Source organism: Schistocerca serialis, chromosome 5 (genome assembly GCF_023864345.2).
Source record: "Schistocerca serialis cubense isolate TAMUIC-IGC-003099 chromosome 5, iqSchSeri2.2, whole genome shotgun sequence".
Classification (NCBI taxonomy): Eukaryota; Metazoa; Arthropoda; class Insecta; order Orthoptera; family Acrididae; genus Schistocerca; species Schistocerca serialis.
The window spans coordinates 669,014,475-669,035,038 of record NC_064642.1 but is presented as its reverse complement, the minus strand read 5'-3'; the positions used below and the strand labels follow the sequence as shown (position 1 = coordinate 669,035,038).

At 44.2% G+C, this 20,564-nt stretch overlaps 1 non-coding gene across 1 annotated transcript; it reads left to right on the top strand.

Moving 5' to 3' along the window:
- The first annotated feature begins 17,095 nt into the window (after positions 1-17,095).
- On the top strand, positions 17,096-17,169 carry Trnak-uuu (transfer RNA lysine (anticodon UUU)). Its single transcript has one exon. It is a non-coding gene; the product is annotated as a tRNA-Lys (tRNA).
- The last annotated feature ends 3,395 nt before the right edge of the window (positions 17,170-20,564 follow it).

The following is a 20,564-nucleotide window of genomic DNA, read 5'->3' as shown; positions in this document are numbered from 1 at the left end:
CATGTCCGCATTTAGTGGGGTCTACACTTATGACTCACGCTTGCCATGCCACGTTGCTACATCTGCATCTACTTCTACATCCATACTCCGCAAGCCACCTGACGGTGTGTGGCGGAGGGTACCTTGAGTACCTGTATCGGTTCTCCCTTCTATTCCAGTCTCGTATTGTTCGTGGAAAGAAGGATTATCGGTATACCTCTGTGTGGGCTCTAATCTCTCTGATTTTATCCTCATGGTCTCTTCGCGAGATATACGTATGAGGGCGCAATATACTGCTTGATTCCTGGGTAAAGGTATGTTCTCGAAACTTCAAAAAAAGGCCGTACCGAGCTACTGAGCGTCTCTCCTGCAGAGTCTTCCACTGGAGTTTATCTCTCATCTCCATAACGCTTTCGCGATTACTAGATGATTCTGTAACGAAGCGCACTGCTCTCCGTTGGATCTTCTCTATCTCTTCTATCAACCCTATCTGGTACGGATCCCACACTGCTGAGCAGTATTCAAGCAGAGGGCGAACAATCGTACTGTAACCTACTTCTTTGTTTTCGGATTGCATTTCCTTAGGATTCTTCCAATGAATCTCAGTCTGGCATATGCTTTACCGACGATCAACTTTATACGATAATTCCATTTTAAAACACTCCTAATGCCTACTCCCAGACATTTTATGGAATGAATTGCTTCCAGTTGCTGACCTGCTATATGGTAGCTAAATGATAAGCGATCTTTCTTTCTATGTATTCGCAGCACATTACACTTGTCTACATTGAGATTCAGTTGTCATTCCCTGCACCATGCGTCAATTCGCTGCCGATCCTCCTGCATTTCAGTACAATTTTCCATTGTTGCGACCTCTCGATATACCACAGCATCATCCGCAAAAAGCCTCACTGAACTTCCGATGTCATGCAAAAGGTCATTTATGTATATTGTGAATAGCAACGGTCCTACGACACTCCGCTGCGGCACACCTGAAATCACTCTTACTTCGGAAGACTTCTCTCCATTGAGAATGACATGTTGCGTTCTGTTATCTAGGAACTCTTCAATCCAATCACACAATTGGTCTGATAGTCCATATGCTCATGCTTTGTTCATTAAACGACTGTGGTGAACTGTATCGAACGCCTTGTGGAAGTCAAGAAACACGGCATCTACCTGGGAACCCGTGTCTATGGCCCTCTGAGTCTCGTGGGCGAATAGCGCGAGCTGGGTTTCACACGATCGTCTTTTTCGAAACCAGTGCTGATTCCTACAGAGTAGATTTCTAGTCCGCTAACAGAACACCCCGCATTCCCTTGTAACACTCTTCACTGAAGTAGAAGTCGCATGTAGAAACACGACCTGTGGAAGTTATGCCACCGCATATGGATCGCTATGCGGATGCCGCTCTGTTTTTCAAGCGCCTCGTCGACCGTTCCTGGCGCGCGAGGGCGTGCTGTGTGGCCTGCGTTTTATGGGTGACGTACGCGGCGCGTTTGTATCGTTTTGTTAACCCGACGCTCCCATCCAGGGGGTCACATCATGAGATCGGAAGGGGGCGCGGGGCAGAGTATGGAGGGGATGTGGCGCTGGGCGGCGCTGGCGCAGCGCGCTGATCCTGGATTATGCATGTCACGTGCCGCGAGCCGCGGGGCTAAATTTTCATACCCGCCAGTCCTAAATATTTCCTTTCTGTTCGGCACCAGGATGTTTCTGAGCTTGGGACCACAAGAGGAGCCGTTGAATCATAGCCCCGTGATATATTTCGACTCCCAGAATAGGACCATTTTCTACGGTAATGAACCATTCACCAGTACTAAAGAACGCTATAGAATTGTTTCGAAATACCACTCTATATTCGTAAAAAAAAGGTGAGAATCCATACCTGCAAATGGATGCCTTTTACCGTGCGACGTGCGAAAACTAATATTAAGTGTCCTGTTTACCATTCCGTAGAAAGCGTTGGAGTGGCGTTGCTCTATGCAGCAGACGGATCATCAATTTTTAATAGATAAATAAGAAATATTCAGCAATGTTATTTTCTGTGATCAATTGTATTCTTTTAGGAAACCTTCTTATATAACCAGAGAAGGTTACTGGCGTTTTGCCACAAGAAGCCTTCGTATGTAGTTAGAGATTGCTACCTGTGATATCTCACTAAAGCAATAGAGATGTAGACACTCAACAGTTTCAGTGTGGATAAGGGGATTGCTACGTGTGGACGGAAAGGACAGTTGGTTGGTGTTCGGATGAACTGGGACCGTATCTTCTCTTCCATAACGAACACAATTTTGGAAGAGATACCTATAAAAGATGAAATGACAACATATTCGCCGGGAGAGTGTCTAATGTATGATAGTTAATCATTCCAGTATCGACTTCGTCCTGGAGCCTTTTTAAGTGGTTGTGCAGCCAGTTAGAAATCATTATAAATATATTTTTCCAAGGAAAAGGAGAATGAAATATTTAAGATAATTAATGTGCACATTAAGAGTCATATTAAACTTATCTGAAAGCTTAGTATGTTGTCAAGTCCTTGGTATTTCAGCTGTCTCATTTTAGTCTTTGCCAAGCTCTCAGGCGCTTCAGGTGAGTTTAATATGCCTTAAATGTCTGAGTTGCATTCTAAAATACACTCCTGGAAATGGAAAAAAGAACACATTGACACCGGTGTGTCAGACCCACCATACTTGCTCCGGACACTGCGATAGGGCTGTACAAGCAATGATCACACGCACGGCACAGCGGACACACCAGGAACCACGGTGTTGGCCGTCGAATGGCGCTAGCTGCGCAGCATTTGTGCACCGCCGCCGTCAGTGTCACCCAGTTTGCCGTGCCATACGGAGCTCCATCGCAGTCTTTAACACTGGTAGCATGCCGCGACAGCGTGGACGTGAACCGTATGTGCAGTTGACGGACTTTGAGCGAGGGCGTATAGTGGGCATGCGGGAGGCCGGGTGGACGTACCGCCGAATTGCTCAACACGTGGGGCGTGAGGTCTCCACAGTACATCGATGTTGTCGCCAGTGGTCGGCGGAAGGTGCACGTGCCCGTCGACCTGGGACCGGACCGCAGCGACGCACGGATGCACTCCAAGACCGTAGGATCCTACGCAGTGCCGTAGGGGACCGCACCGCCACTTCCCAGCAAATTAGGGACACTGTTGCTCCTGGGGTATCGGCGAGGACCATTCGCAACCGTCTCCATGAAGTTGGGCTACGGTCCCGCACACCGTTAGGCCGTCTTCCGCTCACGCCCCAACATCGTGCAGCCCGCCTCCAGTGGTGTCGCGACAGGCGTGAATGGAGGGACGAATGGAGACGTGTCGTCTTCAGCGATGAGAGTCGCTTCTGCCTTGGTGCCAATGATGGTCGTATGCGTGTTTGGCGCCGTGCAGGTGAGCGCCACAATCAGGACTGCATACGACCGAGGCACACAGGGCCAACACCCGGCATCATGGTGTGGGGAGCGATCTCCTACACTGGCCGTACACCACTGGTGATCGTCGAGGGGACACTGAATAGTGCACGGTACATCCAAACCGTCATCGAACCCATCGTTCTACCATTCCTAGACCGGCAAGGGAACTTGCTGTTCCAACAGGACAATGCACGTCCGCATGTATCCCGTGCCACCCAACGTGCTCTAGAAGGTGTAAGTCAACTACCCTGGCCAGCAAGATCTCCGGATCTGTCCCCCATTGAGCATGTTTGGGACTGGATGAAGCGTCGTCTCACGCGGTCTGCACGTCCAGCACGAACGCTGGTCCAACTGAGGCGCCAGGTGGAAATGGCATGGCAAGCCGTTCCACAGGACTACATCCAGCATCTCTACGATCGTCTCCATGGGAGAATAGCAGCCTGCATTGCTGCGAAAGGTGGATATACACTGTACTAATGCCGACATTGTGCATGCTCTGTTGCCTGTGTCTATGTGCCTGTGGTTCTGTCAGTGTGATCATGTGATGTATCTGACCCCAGGAATGTGTCAATAAAGTTTCCCCTTCCTGGGACAATGAATTCACGGTGTTCATATTTCAATTTCCAGGAGTGTATCATGTATTAATTTCTTGTGGTTTATTTTTTATTTATTTAGCGTATGGCTACACATGCAACATTAATACATCAAGTGTCAGACATTAAAATCTTATAACAATCATAAATATAATTTATGTTTATATTGGTCAGTTAAAAGGTTATATCGAGGTTTGAGATCCATTCTAGCGCCGATGGGGATGCCTCCAGGAAGTCGGACCAGTTCCCTGCATATGCTCGCAAGGAGCATTCACCATGGATGTGTTGGATCGTCTGTCTAGGGGCACCGCAGTCGCATTCTGGTGACATCGCTCTTCCCCATTTGTGTAGTGAATCCGCACATCTGCCATGTCCAGTACGTATTCGATTTAATGCGGTCCATGTTTTCCGTGTTAGTTCCATTCCAGAGATGTTGCAGACATAGCTCTCAAACCAGGTCTGTAGTTGGTCATTTGTCTTTTGGTTCCAATCTAGTCTCCATTGTTTCATGTGGTCATAGTTATTATTTTGAAGCTGCTCATCTGTGCGTATGGGTGGCTTTCTTGATTTCAATCGAGTGTGTCGCAGTTGTGAGAATTCTTCTTTAATTGGTAGTTCTGGTTTTGTCTCAATCTTGCTGAATTCGTGCAGTAGGGCCGCTTTTCTACGCAGGTCCGGGGGCAGGATATTACATAGCACCGGTAAGCAGTACGTGGGCGTTGATTTAACAGTTCCAGAAATCAACCTCATTGTGTTATTTAATTGCATGTCAATAAGTTTGGTGTGACAGCTATTAATCCAGGCTGGAGCGCAGTACTCAGCCACAGATAACACTAAGGCGATAGATGAGGTGCGTAATGTTTTTTCGTTAGCTCCCCAAGTAGTACCGCTAAGTTTTTGGATGATGTTATTCCGTGTTCCAATTTTTGCAGTGGTGTTCTCCAAATGTTTTCGGTAAGAAAGAGTGCGATCCAATGTTATACCTAAGTACTTTGGAAACGTATTATGTTTGAGGTTGGTGTTTCCGAGTTTTATGTTAATAATTTCATTTGGCATTTTCTTATTAAGATGGAATGTAGATACTTCAGTTTTGTTAGGATTTGTCTTGAGTCTCCATTTCTTGAAATAATTGTATAGTATTTCAACGTCATTATTAAGGACTTCCTCTGTATTGAAGAGATACTTGTCTCTTGTAGCCAGTGCTATGTCATCCGCATAGCAAAATTTTCTTGACTTTGTGTTTGGAAGATCTGCTATACAGAGGTTAAACAGATGAGGGGCCAATACGGAGCCTTGCGGAAGCCCGTTGTTAATGAGTTTTGTTTTGCTTGTCTTTCCGTTTAGGGTGACCTGGAAGGTTCTCTTACTCAGCATATTATGTATTAAGGATGTTAGAATCTGGCAGGGAATCACTCTTAAGAGTTTGTAAATTATTCCATCTCTTCAAACAGTATCATATGCAGATGTTAAGTCTAGAAATACAGCACATGTTTTCAATTTCTGTTGAAAGCCAGCCTCTATGTAGGATGTTAATGCCAGAACTTGGTCACAGCAACTACGGCCAGGTCTGAAGCCTGCCTGTTCTATAGGTAAGTTCTCCATAATAATGCCGCTAATTCGATTATGGACAAGTCGTTCGAGAAGTTTGTATGTACAGCTAAGAAGTGCTATTGGTCTGTAGCTTAGCGGTTGGTCTGCTGGTTTCCCTGGTTTCAGCAAAGCTATTATTCTTCCCTTTTTGAATTCTCTAGGGAGATGGTTTGTAGTCAAAATGTTCGAAAAGAAATTTGCCAGCCATTTGACTACGTTCTTTCCAGCGTAGGTTAGAAATTCTGGATGTATGTTGTCAAAACCTGGGGCTTTGCCCGGTTTCATATCCTTGAGGGCAGTAATGACATCATCCTCAGTGAATGGTCTGGAAAGCTCTGATATATTTGGAGTATTCTTTTTTAGTGTTCTGAGTTCGCGCTTAATCATCCTGGTATGTGGTTTGTCTCTCGGAGCTCTTGACATTTCGACAATGTTATTTGCAATTTTCTCTGGTGTTATGGTTGGATTTTTCTGGGCTGGTCTTGTCGTACCTCCGAGTTTACGTAACAAACTCCATGCCTTCCTACTTGCTTCAGTCCATCGTTGTCCTCTTGCGGAATCTAGATTGTGGAGGAGGTCATCAGCTATTTCTTGGTCACCACTACTAGTAAAATCCTCATATAGCTGATGGCATTTTGCATCCCATCCTGGGATGTATTCTTTTCGAAACCCCCTAGGGATGTGTTTTTTAGCTGTGGTAATTATAACTTTCCTGAAACGATCGTAGCATTTAGGTAGTGACGGTATAAACCGGATTCATTTAACAAGGTCCGCTGAATACCTCTCCCAGTCAGCTTTTTTCAAATTCCATCTAGGTCGAGGGAAGGACCGTATCAGGGGTGTAGTGACACCGATGTCTAAAATAACAGGCCTATGCTGGCTGTGTGGGAAATCTGTGGCAACCCTTCTATGTATAGGCACTGGTTTTCCCTCGTTATCGGTAGTTACAAAGCAGAGGTCCGGACTGTAGTCCCTGCGCCAGGCGGCCGAGTGGAATGTGCCCCTCTCCTTGGCATCGAATATAAGATGTAGATTGTTCTCGTCGGCCCATTCCACCAGCGCTTCTCCATGTTCATTATTTTGGGTGTATCGCCACATTTCATGATGGCTATTAAAATCACCGACATATATCGTTGGGTGTTCATGTACGGGTAGTACAATACTTGGCCAGATTTGGTTTGGTGGTTTGTAGACATTTATAAGTCCTATGTTGTCTACTTTTATACCAACAACATGGATGTTGTTTTCTGTGCTTGTGGACAGCAGGTGTGCATGTTCAATATCGGATCGGGCATATGTGGCGGTGCCATAGGCGTGATGATATGTTGCGGCTATTTGTTGGAAGCCTTGAATACGTCCACTTCTTTGCAAGTCTTCCTGCGAGTCGGTATGTGTTTCCTGCTGACACAAGCCCAACGCAATCTGACTGCTATACATTGACAACATGACTTCCGATAACTAACACAAAGGTATGGTCCTGAATTGCCAGAAATCCTAACAATAATACAAGTCCAAATAATATAAAATTAAAGAAATATGAACCTACCTCCAACTCTGTTAACTGCCTAAACTCATTTCAATCACGAATCCCGATAGTCACTTACCTCACAGAAAATCTTCATAACACGAACTATAGCATTTACAGCAAGTAGCAAACAACAGCCAGCTAAATAAAAAGATTCTAACTACCAAAGCCCCCCATGAACCATTTACCTTGCCGTTGGTGGGGAGGCTTGCTTGCCTCAGAGATACAGATGGCCGTACCGTAGGTGCAACCACAACGGAGGGGTATCTGTCGAGAGGCCAGACAAACATGTGGTTCCTGAAGAGGGGCAGCAGCCTTTTCAGTAGTTGCAGGGGCCACAGTCTGGATGATTGACTGATCTGGCCTTGTAACATTAACCAAAACGGCCTTGCTGTGCTGGTACTGCGAACGGCTGAAAGCTAGGGGAAACTACAGCCGTAATTTTTCCCGAGGACATGCAGCTTTACTGTATGATTAAATAATGATGGCGTCCTCTTGGGTAAAATATTCCGGAGGTAAAATAGTCCCCCATTCGGATCTCCGGGCGGGGACTACTCAAGAGGACGTCGTTATCAGGAGAAAGAAAACTGGCATTCTACGGATCGGAGCTTGGAATGTCAGATTCCTTAATCGGGCAGGTAGGTTAGAAAATTTAAAAAGGGAAATGGATAGGTTAAGGTTAGATATAGTGGGATTTAGTGAAGTTCGGTGGCAGGAGGAACAAGACTTTTGGTCACGTGATTACAGGGTTATAAATACAAAATCAAATAGGGGTAATGCAAGAGTAGGTTTAATAATGAATAAAAAAATAGGAGTGCGGGTTAGCTACTACAAACAGCATAGTGAACGCATTATTGTGGCCAAGATAGTCACAAAGCCCATGCCTACTACAGCAGTACAAGTTTATATGCCAACTAGCTCTGCAGATGATGAAGAAATAGATGAAATGTATGACGAGATAAAAGAAATTATTCAGGTAGTGAAGGGAGACGAAAAGTTAATAGTCGTGGGTGACTGGAATTCGTCAGTAGGAAAAGGGAGAGAAGGGAACATAGTAGGTGAATATGGATTGAGGGGAAGAAATGAAAGAGGAAGCCGCCTTGTAGAATTTTGCGCAGAGCATAACTTAATCATAGCTAACACTTGGTTCAAGAATCATGAAAGAAGGTTGTATACCTGGAAGAATCCTGGAGATACTAAAAGGTATCAGATAGATTACATAATGGTAAGACAGGGATTTAGGAACCAGGTTTTAAATTGTAAGACATTTCCAGGGGCAGATGTGGATTCTGACCACAATCTATTAGTTATGAACTGCAGATTGAAACTGAAGAAACTGCAAAAAGGCGGGAATTTAAGGAGATGGGACCTGGATAAACTGAAAGAACCAGAGCTTGTAGAGAGTTTCAGGGAGAGTATAAGGGAACAATGGACAGGAATGGGGGAAAGAAATACAGTAGAAGAAGAATGGGTAGCTCTGAGGGATGAAGTAGTGAAGGCAGCAGAGGATCAAGTAGGTAAAAAGACGAGGGCTAATAGAAATCATTGAGTAACAGAAGAAATATTGAATTTAATTGATGAAAGGAGAAAATATAAAAATGCAGTAAATGAAGCAGGTAAAAAGGAATACAAACGTCTCAAAAATGAGATCTACAGGAAGTGCAAAATGGCTAAGCAGGGATGGCTCGAGGACAAATGTAAGGATGTAGAGGCTTGTCTCACTAGGGGTAAGATAGATACTGCCTACAGGAAAATTAAAGAGACCTTTGGAGAGAAGAGAACCACTTGTATGAATATCAAGAGCTCAGATGGCAACCCAGTTCTAAGCAAAGAAGGGAAGGCAGAAAGGTGGAAGGAGTATATAGAGTGTTTATACAAGGGCGATGTACTTGAGGACAATATTATGGACATGGAAGAGGATGTAGATGAAGATGAAATGGGAGATAAGATACTGCGTGAGGAGTCTGACAGAGCACTGAAAGACCTGAGTCGAAACAAGGCCCCGGGAGTAGACAACATTCCATTAGAACTACTGATGGCCTTGGCAGAGCCAGTCATGAGAAAACTCTACCATCTGGTGAGCAAGATATATGAGACAGACGAAATATCCACAGACTTCAAGAAGAATATAATAATTCCAATCCCAAAGAAAGCAGGTGTTGACAGATGTGAAAATTACCGAACTATCAGTTTAATAAGTCACAGCTGCAAAATACTAAAGCGAATTCATTACGGAAGAATGGAAAAACTGGTAGAAGCGGACCCCGGGGAAGATCAGTTTGCATTCGGTAGAAATGTTGGAACACGTGAGGCAATACTAACCTTACGACTTATCTTAGAAGAAAGATTAAGAAAAGGCAAACCTACGTTTCTAGCATTTGTAGACTTAGAGAAAGCTTTTGACAACGTTAACTGGAATACTCTCTTTCAAATTCTGAAGGTGGCATGGGTGAAATACAGGGAGCGAAAGGCTGTTTACAATTTGTACAGAAACCAGATGGCAGTTATAAGAGTCGAGGGGCATGAAACGGAAGCAGTGGTTGGGAAAGGAGTGAGACAGGGTTGTAGCCTCTCCCCGATGTTACTCAATCTGTATATTGAGCAAGCAGTAAAGGAAACAAAAGAGAAATTCGGAGTAGGTATTAAAATCCATGGAGAAGAAATAAAAACTTTAAGGTTCGCCGATGACATTGTAATTCTGCCCGAGACAGCAAAGGACTTGGAAGAGCAGTTGATCGGAATGGACAGTGCCTTGAAAGGAGGATATAAGATGAACATCAACAAAAGCAAAACCAGGATAATGGAATGTAGTCAAATTAAATCGGGAGATGCTGAGGGGATTAGATTAGGAAAGGAGACAATTAAAGTAGTAAAGGAATTTTGCTATTTAGGGAGTAAAATAACTGATGATGATCGAAGTAGAGAGGATATAAAATGTAGACTGGCTATGGCAAGGAAATCGTTTCCGACGAAGAGAAATTTGTTAACATCGAGTATAGATTTAAGTGTCAGGAAGTCGTTTCTGAAAGCATTTGTATGGAGTGTAGCCATGTATGGAAGTGAAACATGGACGATAACCAGTTTGGACAAGAAGAGAATAGAAGCTTTCGAAATGTGGTGCTACAGAAGAATGCTGAAGATAAGGTGGGTAGATCACGTAACTAATGAGGAGGTATTGAATAGGATTGGGGAGAAGAGAAGTTTGTGGCACAACTTGACTAGAAGAAGGGATCGGTTGGTAGGACATGTTTTGAAGCATCAAGGGATCACAAATTTAGCATTGGAGGGCAGCGTGGAGGGTAAAAATCGTAGAGGGGGACCAAGAGGTCAATACACTAAGCAGATTCAGAAGGATGTAGGTTGCAGTAGGTACTGGGAGATGAAGAAGCTACACAGGATAAGTAGCATGGAGAGCTGCATCAAACCAGTCTCAGGACTGAAGACCACAACAACAACAACAACAACTACTACTACTATAGAGTCTTAACTACTAGGAAACATATGGTTGGCAAAAGAATGATTTTGTTGAAGAGCAAACAATGTATTTAGAAAATTTTACCTTATTCATGTGACGTCCATTTCGAAAAATTATATACTTGTCAATAATTCCACTATCCAAACGTTACCAACAACATTCGTCCTCATTTTACAATGCATGTCCTACCAGCACAGAGTCTCCACTAAGAATTATAAGTCCATACACTTCTCTGTCCATTCGCTAACTGCTAGTCCGTCCAACTACAGAATCTCTTACCAACGGCAAGGAGCGCTGTCAGCGATATTAACATTGTCTACAGTGCTGCCAACATACAAACAGGCTACTTACACACAGCGTCGTACCGGCGAACCCTGTCAGCACCTAAGCAACATCAAAGGAGTTATATAAGCTGAGAACTACAGGGCGAGTTGGAATTTCAGGACCGCATATCTCTGAGGCAAATACGCTTAATACGAAAACATGGTGCCGAAGAGATAAAATCTGCACTACGCAGCTACGGAAGAATGTCATTTGGTGTGATCAGTCTTGTTTCAGACTGTTTGCAAATTCCGGCCGAGTTAACGTCCCAAGAATGCAAAATGACTGGGGTTTCCTGACGTTTTTTACGTCCTTATAACGGTATTCCATGGGGCCCACGGTTACTCGGCAGTGTCACAGTACTGCCAAAGACCGAGGATTATGTGACATTTTGGCTGATTAGGTTCATGCCATAGTACAATGATTGTTTGCTAATAGTGATGCTATATTCTAAGACAACAGGGTATCTTTTCAGACAGCTCACATCATCCAAGGCTGGTCGTGTGAGTACGAGGATGAACTGTCGCATCTCATTAGTCCACCACTGTCACCAGATGTCAGTACTATTTGGCTTTTGCAGTCCACTTCTGATAGAGAACGATGCATGAACGCTACTCACCCACTCACCTCCATCATCTTTACCAGAAATTGCCATTATTTTGCATGAAGAACTGTACCAGATTCTCTTCGAAACCTCACGACTGTGAGCTGTTTTCAATCCCAATGATTTTCCTGCACCTTATTATTCACGGTAACATACTGCGTTTTTGATGTTTCCTTTTTTTCCACCGCCAGTATTTTCAGCCGGTCACCGTAAAGAGATTCCGCCTTACAGTTTTGCAGACCCCTGACTGCATAACGAATTACAATAAAATAAATTGTAAAATGAAAATAATGAAAATTATCTATATGCGGTACAGTATTTCATGGTGCTATTATCCTTTTCTGGCTCAATCATGATCGAGTTCACACACTGTTGTTACGAGCTAACTATAAATGTGCATCTGTATCAGCAACAGTGGGTTCCAAAACGAAAAATCGCCCAGAAGAGTACCCCTTGACCCAACCAACGTACATATCAACAATACATAAAGTCTCCATAGACTTCGTTCAGTTCTACTGAAAACTGTTGAATGCGACAGTGTAATAATGCATATGACATCAGAAAGTTCACTATTCGTATTACCAGATTCTTCACGTACTCCAAGACTATTGTGTATAAATACCTCTGTCGACCGTTATAATTTTTTGCTTTTTCACTGTCAGCTGAATCTTTAAAATATTTCAGCATGGTACTGTAATGTCGTTTCAAGCAAATTTGCGGTATCCATCTATCATGCGACTGCGTAATAGGCATTGAAAATTCTCGTCCGTTTCTTCCGTCATTCCCATTCAGCTTTAAAGGTTTGTGGCTATAGAAGGCTTTACATCCCCTTTTTGTGTGAACAGCCACTGGACTTGTGGACGTCCGTCGCACCACGAACAAATAGCGAAACACCACGCCAACACCATGCTTCTACCGAACTGAAGAGAGATCTATCGACTGAAAAATGGCATATCCAAATACTAAATAAAAAGTAGCGCAATACTAAGTACATCCGTGAAGGACCGAGCAAACCCTAGAGAGGCCGTGCCTCAGCCTGAATGTAGCTCACTTATTCGGCTGGCGTGCTGTATGGCATGACGTGGTCGGCCCTGCATTGTCATTATAATGCTGGTACCCAGTTCGTACCTAAGTTAAATAATTCGCCAACATTTAGAACACAATGATACCTACTATATAAATTAAATGTGTGCGTGGACAGGGGGGGGGGGGCAGAAATAAAAGTAATGGGAAGGAACTATGGATGTCAGCTTATCGCCGCTGATTGCTCGTGAGCCCCAGATGCAGCTGACATTCATAGTTCCTTCCCGTCCCTTTCCTTTCTTCTCTTTCCACCTCCAACTTACATAATTTCCGCTCACATTCATACGACCAACATTACAAGCAGACCAATTGCAAACCGTGGATCCCTTCAATCATGTATGACTGATACTAAATGTTATTATCATTAAATAAAGAAAAGTATTAGCCGGTCAGTATCTTCAAATCATGTAATACTCACGTAAGTCTCCTATGTGAATTTGTGAATATACTCATGGCACTTTCGTTGCCCTATGCATTACTTTCAGAAGTCAAATTAATAATCAAATTAACTTATTTAATATTACTGAATTTTGAGTTGCTGGTATACTCGTGTACCACCAGAATAAAACAAAATCAGTAAGTAGTAGAGCGAGTATGAATTAGAACAGTGGCGCACTTAAGTTCACAAAACAATGACAAGTTTCATTATACCTTTAGCAACTACAAGTTTATGGAAAACCAGCTGGTAAACCTAAAAAAAATGACAAACACAAATCAGTTAAGGAATGCTGCTTGACAGGCAACACATACATCGGGGTTGAAGCTATATAAATTTTCCCGTCAATTAATTCTTTTTTACAGCGCAGTATGACTTATTTTACATGAATCCACTGCGAGGCCCAGATCCATTCAAACACAATCAGCTACGATCAACTGTACCATAAACTATAGCTCAAATGAGAATTGGGAGCTGTGGATATCATATATCAACCCTATGCCGGTGCAGCAGTACATTACCCTTTTACCTTGATTCAGGCGGAAGCGAAAAACGGCGCGCTGTGGACAAGGAGCGGTCGCTGCGGCAGCTGTAATGTTTTGACGCGTCTACGAAAATATGCAAACTATGTAGTCTGGCGTTCTGATTATCAAAAATTCCCCTCAAATTTCAGAAATTCCGGCAGGTACCAATGTTAGGTGCACCCGTTCGCTGGTGCGGTCAAACCAATTTGACTCACAGGCACAACGGTGCGCGCTGTAATTGTCAAACGTCAGACGGCAGACTCAGGACGAATAAGTTCATCGCCGTGACACACGGTATATTCGAGATGATAAGCAGTTCCACTGTTGGTACAGTTGGAAACCGCCACTGGCACTTCATCAACAACAAGATGCAGACCACAAGTCCCACCCACTTTGGAAAAACCTGAAGGACTCCTCCACGGAAAGACCAGAAGAAAAAGACCTCGAAGATTCACAACCATTTTCCATCAAGACTTGGTACAGGAGGAGAATTAGTAGAACGAATGTGGTGTAACCGCCAGACACCACATTTGCTAGGTGGTAGCTTTCAATCGGTCGCGGTCCGTTAGTATACGTCGGACCCGCGTGTCGCCACTATCAGTGACTGCAGACCGAGCCCCGCCACACGGCAGGTCTAGTCTAGAGAGACTCCCTAGCACTCGTCCAGTTGTACAGCCGACTTTGCTAGCGATGGTTCACTGGCTACATACGCTCTCATTTGCAGAGACGATAGTTCAGCATAGCCTTCAGCTACGACCTAGCAAGGCGCCATATTCAGTTACTATAATTACTATCTTCAAGAATGTATTCTGAACAGATAATATTGTGAATCATCTACCGTCAGGAGCCACGTTCATCATTAATGGACTAAAGATAAGTATCAAACTAGTTAGGTCCGCTTTCTTAATTCTCATCCCTTGTCATGTTCCAGACCTCACGTCAGTATAGTTCTCTCCTCGCCCCACCCTGCGTGAGCTAAAACGCGTGCATTTCGGCCTTCACTCGTAACATGGTGTTGGCTCTTCTGCTAACACAAAAACGAAACCGATCAGACACTGCACAAACCAGTAGAACAGTCATTGAATCTCCCCTCTTCACTGTTCTGGTGGCCTGGTACACAATCACGACACCGCACTGGGTTTCGCGGGAGGAAGCCTCTACTTTGCATATCCTGAGAGGAGCCGATCAGCGATTCCAAATCTCTCTTGTCTGAAAAAAGAAGATTTAGACTAGGGAAGCCTCGTTCTCACAGTAAGCAACGCCATGTTTTTGCAGAAAACCTCTACCTAGATGGGACCACAGTCCTTCATTTACAGAGTGATCTAATGTTTCCATGACAACCGTTTCCAGTTTCTAAAAGAAGGCTGCTACGCTTCCTAGACACTCGTATCCGTGAAATACGTATTTTTGCCGCACACTAAAAGAGCCTGGCGACTTCGTGGCGTCAGGGAGCGCTACAGCATTGCCTCCACTGAAGACGTACGCCTGCCACTCTGTCCGTATCGTACCAGCTTCTAACATGAGAATGCATGGAATTTTATGACTCTTCCATTTGTCGCACAAAACCTCAATTTACTGCAGTCTCCCTTAAATAGCTTCCTCCACCCACTTTCAAACATCCACCTGTTTTCCATGATGGACAAGCGCCGGGCCCAGGTAAAATTTTTGTGAACCTGCGTCCTTCTGTCCAATCGTAAGCAGAAGAACCACTGAAGATTGTTTCCCAAAATCACTCGCGTGACCAGGTGAATGCACTCAGCATTTATGGTCCCCAGTTCATCTCGCTACCTGTTCCTGATCGCCTCCGCTATGGACCCCTGGGTACAAGCTCTCTACAGGTTGCGCATGTTGTTACAAGAACATTCTGCCCGCATTTTACTCAGTAGAAAAAGTCATTAACCACTCGTCGCAAATGTAGCACCGTGGGACACCGAGATCACTCCCTAAAATATGATTGTTAAACTGACTGACAGTGTTCTTTAAGTGAGAGAGTAGCATGCCACCTCTCAAGTTATCCAGTCCTGTGTGTAACGGCGTGCCGATAGGGAGGGATTCCAACCGCCTCTGACATTAACTGTGCCAAATCCATTAATAACAATGATGAACGTACGCCACTGAGGGCAAAGGTCCAAGAAGAAGAAGAAGGTGGAAAACTTTAAGTGCTCCCGATGTATACAAACACATGATGCCGAATGCGTGATTGACTGTGGCCGGTAACATTCAACTCGATGAAACACAATGGACATATGCTTGACTCCATGTTTGACCTCAGACTTTGTTCCAAATTTCACTCACTCTTCACTTCCATTCATTTTTAACCTACAGTTGTAGTGTAGAAGAGTAAAGAAAGTATGGGTGCCAACTTCGAGACAAGAGACTAATGGTCGACTACTTTTCATGAAATAGATAGCCACCGGCAAGAGATAGTCCCGCTGTCAGCATCATTTGACCAATACTAGTGCTTCCCATACGGGTTATAAAATGCTTATAAAATCGGGAACTAGAACTTTAGATCAAGTATTGGTTGTCTCCTTTAGGCGGGGGACGGAATGTCAGTGAATTGTGTTTTATCACTGCTGCTCAGCCCAGAAATTTTAACAGATGTAAACACCATCAGTGAAATTATTCATTGTATTATTAGCAGGTAAACATAAACTTTGTTTAGAGTGTCCGCAGCTCATGGTCTAGTAGCTAAAGTTGCTGCCTCTGAATCACGGTGTCACGGGTTCGACTCCCGGTGGGGTTGGTGATTTTCTCTGAACGGGGACTGGGTGTTTGTGTTGTCCTCATCATTTCAACATCGTAATCATCATTCGTGACGGGGGCTAAATTGGACTGTGAAAAAAACTGGACTGTGTAAAAATTGGGACTTTGTACAGGCGCTGATGACTAGTTGAGCTCCCCACAAACCACACACCACTGTTAAGGGCAAAACCAAAAGGGATTTGGTTATGGTCTACGAACAGTGTACATTATTACGTAAATCTCTATTTGCACCACTTGGGTTCAAGAGTAGTTTCTTTCATCTTTATCATACATTGTTATACAGATTACCGGTGCTGATTATTAGGTCATCTTCTTCAATTAATAAAAAATCTTGGTATGAGGTCTTTAGAAAGTATTGCAAATAAAGGCACTGCCAATTCTTGCACTTGCATGTAAGCCATCTGTCAAAGGAAGACGATGCAGATGCGTCATTATAGTACAGTAATAATTAATGACTCGGCGCTGCTCTAGATAGGCCTCTTCTGTACTTCTAAAAGCACAAGATCCGTGAGACATCCTGAGCACGTTTCCTAACATGATCGGCTCACCTTACATATATAGTCAAAGGCTACCCAGCCATTGACCTTCGTATGTGCGAATGCGCACAGATTACCCAAACTCTTACGGGAATCGCCACAGCGTGCGCGAGTAATCAGTGGGTGGGCATATGTCTATAAGGTACAATACATATGTAGAATTGTGGACAGTTGGGAATGTGAGTCTCACGGGAAGCTGCAAGGGATATGTCCCTACAGTTGCGCTATTCATCTGTGTCCTCGGTGGCTCAGATGGATAGAGCGTCTGCCATTTAAGCAGGAGATCCCTGGTTCGAGTCCAGGTCGGGGCACACATTTTCAGCTGTCCACATCGAAGTATATCAACAACACCTGTCGGCAGCTGAGGTTGTCAGTTAGTCATCATTTATTACAGGGAAAATATGCAAGGTCATCAACAGTAACTGTTCTTTCGAGAACATGTTACTGTCTTCGTTTACATAAGATCTCCTTCTGTTTTCTCTCTAATTTTTTGCAGTTCAGTAAAGAAACTTCTTTAGATATCAAACATACAAACACCTACAGACAAATTCCACAATCCTAGCCATTTAATCATCACAGCAGTCATAATTACGTTTTCCACTATGATCTAAATGTTTAGCTGTTCATCCTAATATATTCAAAGACGCATTTCCACATTGGTGACTGAATGGGTCCAAAATTTTGACCTTTTCCGAATCAGAAGCGTTGCCCAGCTTTCGTAAGTCAAGCCACCGCTTGTGCCACCAAGCTGAGAGGGGCGTTAGAGGCGGCACAACTGTAAGATTTCCATACAGGGAGTATCACAATTAGTAGCTAAATCTGATAAGGGTGAGTGTAGGAATGAAGAAAGAACGAAGATTAGGACAACCAATCCACATCGAGGTCATAAGACGTGGACGGGTAAAAGTGTACGAAGGGAAAGAGTGGAGTGGGGCGCCAAATGATAAGTCGTTTGTCTAGAAAAATATTCTCATGTTGACACTGATTCTGTTTGCCACAGCTTACAGATGTGATATACGTTTGAAAATTTTGTAAATGAAAACAAACACGAGGTACCACATGATCTCTGAGCACTATTTGCAGTGGGAAATGGCTCTTGCAGAATTATGAAATATGAAAAAGTATTTTCAAGAATAAACACAAACAACCATTTCATTGACTCACTCTTTTCTTCAGTAAAAATGGAAACATGTACACTATGTGATCAAAGGTATCCGGACACTTAGCCGAAAATGACTTACAAGTTCGTGGCGCCCTCCATCTGTAATGCTGTGGAATTCAGTAAGGTGTTGGCCCACCCTTAGCATTGATGACAGCTTCCACTCTCGCAGGCATACATTCGATCATGTGGTGGAAGGTTTCCTGGGCATCCTATTCTTCATGAAGTGCTTCACTGAGGAGAGGCATCGACGTCGGTCGGTGAGGTCTGGCACGAAGTCGGCATTCCAAAACATCCCAAAGGTGTTCCATAGGATTGAGGTCAGGACTCGTTGCAGGCCAGTCCATTACACGGATATTATTGTCGTGTAGCCACTCCGCCACAGGCCGCGCATTATGAACAGGTGCTCGATCGTTTTGAAAGATGCTATCGCTGTCCTCGAACTGCTCTTCAACTGTGGGAAGCAAGAAGGTGCCTAAAACATCAATGTAGGCCTGTGCTGTAATAGTGCCACGCTAAAAAACAAGGATTGCAAGTCCCCTCCATGACAAACACGACCACATCATAATACCACGGCCTCCAAATTTTACTGTTGGCATTACACACGCTGGCAGATGACGTTCACCGGGCATTCGTTATACCCGCACCCTGCCATCGGATCGCCACACTGTGTACCGTGATTCGTCACTCCACACAACTGTCCAATAGTCCAATGTTTTCCGCTCCTTACACCAAGCGAGGTGTCGTTTGACATTTACCAGAGAGATGTGTGGCTTATGAGGAGCCACTCGACCATGAAAACCAACTTTTCTCACCTTCCACCTAACTGTCGTAGTACTTGCAGTGTATCCTGATGCTGTTTGGAATTATTGTGTGACTGTCTGGATACATGTCTGCTTATTTACACATTTACACAGTTTCAACTGTCGGCGGTCTCTGCCAGTCAACGACCAGGTCGGCCCGTACGCTTTTGTGCTGTACATGTACCTTCGTGTTTCCACTTCACTATCACATCGGAAACAGTGGACCTAGGGATGTTTAGGAGTGTGGAAATCTCGCATATAGACGTGTGACACAAGTGAAACCCAACCATATAACCACGTTCGAAGTCCGTGAGTTCCGCGAAACGCCCCATTCTGCTCTCTTATGATGTCTAATGACTACTGAGGCAGCTGATATGGGGTACCTGGCATTAGGTGGTAGCACAAGGCACCTAATACGAAAAATGTATGTTTTTGCAGGTGTCCGGATACTTTTGATCACATAGTGCACATTTGAGAGTGGTTAGTCTGCATCTTAAGCATTGTCCATCTTTTGCCTCTTCAAAACTAGGATTATTATTTTCTCGTGTGATGTTTCGTTAGGTCAGAAATATGGCTGGGTTATTGACTGATATCAGATATCGTTCAAAGTTGCCGGATTTACAAACTTTGGAGGTATTGAACCAGGGGCATTCGAGAAGTTATACTGGTACCCATTTATATTTTATTTTACTTACACATCAAGTTCCGTAGGGCCATATTGAGGAGCAAATCTCCAAAGTCATGTAACGTGTCAGTACATGAGAAAACAACATAAAAGTAATAACAGAAAAAATTAAAACATTTATGTGGTGTCACCGCCAGACACCACACTTTCTAGGTGGTAGCCTTTAAATCGGCCGTGGTCTGTTAGTATACGTCGGACCCGCGTGTCGCAACTATCAGTGATTGCAGACCGAGCGCCGCCACACGGCAGGTCTAGAGAGACTTCCTAGCACTCGCCCCAATTGTACAGCCGACTTTGCTAGCGATGGTTCACTGACAAATTACGCTCTCATTTGCCGAGACGATAGTTAGCATTGCCTTCAGCTACGTCATTTGCTACGACCTAGCAAGGCACCATTACCAGTTACTATTGATGCTGTAAAACATGTACCGTCAAGAGCGATGTTCTCCAATTATGGATTAAAGTTAAGTATTCCAACAGATACGTACTATTTTCGCTAGTCTCATATCCCTGACCTGTTCCAGACCTCACGCCAGCCTGCATGAGCTTAAACGCGTGCCTTTCGGCTTCCTGTCATAGTGGATTGGCTGTCTTGCCACTCCACAACAGTTGGCAATGAGGTCAATTCGCGTTCGTAATTATACTGCCCTGATTTACTTGTGTAATGGCTTCGCCACAATCTCCAGATGTACTGTCCGAATTTTATCGCTTACAGAACCAGCAGACGCAGGCCTTACTGGATGCCCTTGGACAGCTCGTCCAGGGTCAACGTGCAATGCAAAACGATGCGGCAGCCGACGCTCCACCGCTACCGCAGCCACAACACGCAGTTGCACCACCTCTTCGTCCTTTTGATGCGGCACTGGAAAGCTGGGCGGAGTGGTCACGCCAATTTGGATCCCATCTCGTTGCCTACAGAATTCAAGGTAATGAGCGGCAGTCTTATCTCCTTTCGTCCGTCGGCGTCCACACGTACCGTGTGATAGTCAAATTATTTCCCTGATGCGACGTAGCAACTCTGTCCTACGACGAAATTTTGTCGGCATTAGATGCATATTT